The sequence below is a fragment of the Oryctolagus cuniculus genome, chromosome 13, assembly GCF_964237555.1.
Source record: "Oryctolagus cuniculus chromosome 13, mOryCun1.1, whole genome shotgun sequence".
In the NCBI taxonomy this organism is placed as follows: Eukaryota; Metazoa; Chordata; class Mammalia; order Lagomorpha; family Leporidae; genus Oryctolagus; species Oryctolagus cuniculus.
Window position 1 is genome coordinate 85,424,222 of NC_091444.1, and position 3,758 is coordinate 85,427,979.

General features: G+C 35.9%; 1 pseudogene; it reads left to right on the forward strand.

Moving 5' to 3' along the window:
- The first annotated feature begins 644 nt into the window (after positions 1 to 644).
- LOC138845104 (U6 spliceosomal RNA) lies at positions 645 to 712 on the forward strand (annotated as a pseudogene).
- Positions 713 to 3,758: the final 3,046 nt, after the last annotated feature.

Consider the following 3,758-nt stretch of genomic DNA (forward strand, 5'->3'; position numbering starts at 1 on the left):
TTTTTTTGAGGAAAAGTTTTTATTTCTAGTGATGAAATTGGCAACAGAACATTATGAAAGTTTAAAATTACAAAGAGAAATTGTCTATAATTAATAGATTCCAAATTTGACAATCAGTGAATATCATTATTAGTCATTACCAACAACAGTTATTGATTTGAAAGGCAGAGTGACAGGAAGAGGGAACCACTGTTTCACTCCCCAGACACTTGCAATAGCCAAAGCTTGACCAAGCCAAAACCAGGAACTGGGAATTCATTCTGGATGTCCCATTTGGGTGCAAGGACCCAAGCACTTCTGCCATCCTCCGTCTCCTCCCAGGGTGCACACTAGCAGAAACTTGCCTCAAAGCAGAGAAGCTACCACTCAAGCCAGTCATTTGTATATGGGATGTGGGTGTGTGGTGGTGATAGCAAGCCCTCATAGATAAAAAAAAAAAGACAAAGTTATTTCTATGCCAAGGAAATTACTCTGTAGTCTTTCTCTTATAAACTACGTATTGCTGAACCTAGATAATTTTTCCTTTATTTAACAATGACATGAAAATGTCAGTTGAGTTGGCTTTCCTGAAGACTTTGTTTCTTGAATATTAGTGGCTAGCTGAGATAAATTCTTTTCATCTCTTTCTCGCTTTGGCAGCACATGTGCTCGCTTCAGCAGCACATATACTAAAATTGGAACGATACAGAGAAGATTAGCATGCCCCTGCGCAGTAAGGTTTCTTTACCTCCCTGTAGACTCTGCTCTCCAGAGGTGAACAGGGTCCTCTAAACCCACTTGCTGCACACACAAACACCTGAGTGTTGTATTCTCCCACAGGTGTTGGAGACTGATATGGTGCTCTGATTTATATTTACATAATGGCTAGTGACATCGGGCATATTCACATGTTTTGACCATTTACATTTCTTCTGAGAAATGTCTATTCAGATGTTTCTTCACTGTATTTTTTGGAGTTTTTCCAATTCATGTAAATGTTCTGGAAATCTGTAAACATTCAGAGTTTTAATTTTTCCTGCCATCTGTTCATTGTATCTACACTCTGATGTTTACTTTGTTGTGAAGAAGTATCTTAGTTGGATATACTCAAATGTCTCTGTTTTTATTTTTGTGACTATTGCTATTGGAATCTTACCCAAAAGCTATTGTGTGTTGACAATATTTAGAGTTTCCCTATGTTTACTTGGGTTTGGGTCTTATGATTACATTTTAATTCACTATGAGTTCACTTTCACATAGTGTAAGAGATGTTGGAGTCTCTTTTCAGGCTTCTACATATGGATAATCAAGTTCCTCTGCACCACTTGTGAAAGAGATTCTTCTTTCTCCAGTTCATTTTAGTTCCTTTGTTAAATATGAGTTGCTGGTAGAAATTTGGGTTTATTTCTATGCTACCAAGTCTTTTCCATTGAACTATGTGTCTGTTATTATATCAGTGCTAACACTTCTTCTTTTTTTTTTTTTTTTGCAGTTTATTTATTTGAAAGGCAGAGTTACAGAGAGGTAGAGGCAGAGAGAGAGAGAGGTCTTCCATCCACTGGTTTACTCCCCAAATGGCCACAATGGCCGGAGCTCTGTTGATCTGAATCCAAGTGTCAGGAGCTTCTTCCAGGTCTCTATGCAGGTGCAGGGGCCCAAAGACTTTGGCCATTTTCTACTTTTTTCTCAGGCTATACCAGAGAGGGGTATAAGAAGTGGAGCAGCTGGGAAACATACTGGCACCCATATGAGATGCCGGCACTGCAGACAGTGACTTTACCTGCTTTGTCATAGTGCTGACCCCTGTAATATGTCTTAAAATATGGTGTGATGTCTCCAGCTTTTTTTTGCTTTATAATATTGCTTTAGATGTTAAGCATCTCTCATGTTTCTATGTGAATTTTAGCATCATTTTTTCTAGCTCTGAGAACATCGTTGGTATGTTGATTGGATTGCATTGAATTTGCAAATTGCTTTTGGTAGTATGGATATTTTGGTATTATTCTTCCCATTCACAAACATAAGTTTTCTGTGAGACTGTCAAAAAGCCTTGACAAAAATTGGACTTTATTACACAAAAATTCATCACTTTTTGGGATCATTTAAATCCATAATTTTGCACTAATATTTGATAAATCATTAAAGACTTTGAGCATTTTAGTAGGAGAAATTAAAATATTTATCAATTTCTTCAAATATTGTTTAGATGTGATATTCAAATATTGTTTAGAGCCATTGTCTGTATTCCCTCTAAATTAGGATCTTTTTGCTTTTTGCCTGTTAAACTTGTCCCTTGACTCAACAACCCTTTTTAATGTAATGTAAACTGAAAATGTCATTTCATAAGCTAAAAAAAATGACAAAGAAGGAAAAAGAAGGGAGGGAGGTTGAGTATATAATTATGTTCTCCGAATTTTTTCTATAAATATATTGAATCATTTAAAAGCTAATTAAAATTAAACTCAAAATTGGACCATTATGACCAATATTTAAAACAAGTGATTAAAAACTGTAGATGTCTTCAATTTTGATTATCATTCTTCTTTAGAATATCTGAAAGAAATCCGGTTTCTCACTTTAAAATATACCAGTGTGTTAGAATTCAGTATTAAATGACTTTGTTTAAAAGTGTTATTTAATCTATTGCTTTAAGTAGTAATACTATGGCCATTGTAAAACAAAATCCTTATCATTTTTCATAAAACAGAAAGGGCCTTTAAAACATCATCACTAAAAATATTAAGAGACCTAAAATATAACATTCTTAAAACCCAAGTGATACCATTCAAAATTTTCAAATATGCAGGGATAGTTCGTGTCAAGTAACTAAATAATTGTGAAGTGTATATATGGAATAGCTTCTATAAATTCTTTTGGCAAGGGCTGGCACTGTGCCATAGTGGGTGAGGCTGCCACCTGCAGTGCTGGTATTCCATAGGGGCATCAGTTCAAGACCTGGCTGCTCCACTTCCTATCCAGCTCTCTGCTATGGCCTGGGAAAGCATTATAAAATGGTCCAAGTCCTTGGGCCCCTGCACCTGTATAGGAGACCAGGAAGAGGCTCCTGGCTCCTGCCTTCCAGTCAGCACAGCTCCAGCCATGGAGGCCAACTGTGGAGTGAACCAGTGAATGGAAGACCACTCTCTCTGCCTGTCCTTCTCTCTCTGTGTAATTCTGACTTTCAAATAATATAAATAAATCTTCAAAAAATTCTTTTGGCAAATAGATGAAGCTACTTGTTATACATTTCAAATAAATAGCAAACATACTAGAAAAATATATTGAATAAAATTTAAGCAACTCATAGCTATACACAGAAATTTCTCACCATAACAACATAGCAACCACTAAATTTCCAAATTCAATTTTCCACAACTTAGAATCTTTAACTCCAGAAGGAGTACAAAATTGACAGAACAGTGGCCTATGTATCAGGATACCTAATGCTAATACAGAATTATCCCTGCCACAACTTACCTATGTGACCTTGAACAGTTCACTTAACTTCTCTGGGCTTGGCATTTAGCATCCTCATGTGATAAAGGAGGCTTGGATAAGATCAGTTGTACTCTATCTTGAGACTTCAATGATCTCTCAGTTTCCAAACAGGCACCTTAAGGGAAAGTAAACCTTTAGATCAAAGCTTACATTTTTAAATATAAATATATTTTAAACTGTTTCTACAACTAGTACAAAACAACACATTCAAATGTGTACCATGCCACTTTTCAATATTTGGGAATAATTAATGCATCATTTTAGAGCATTGTCTTGAGGCC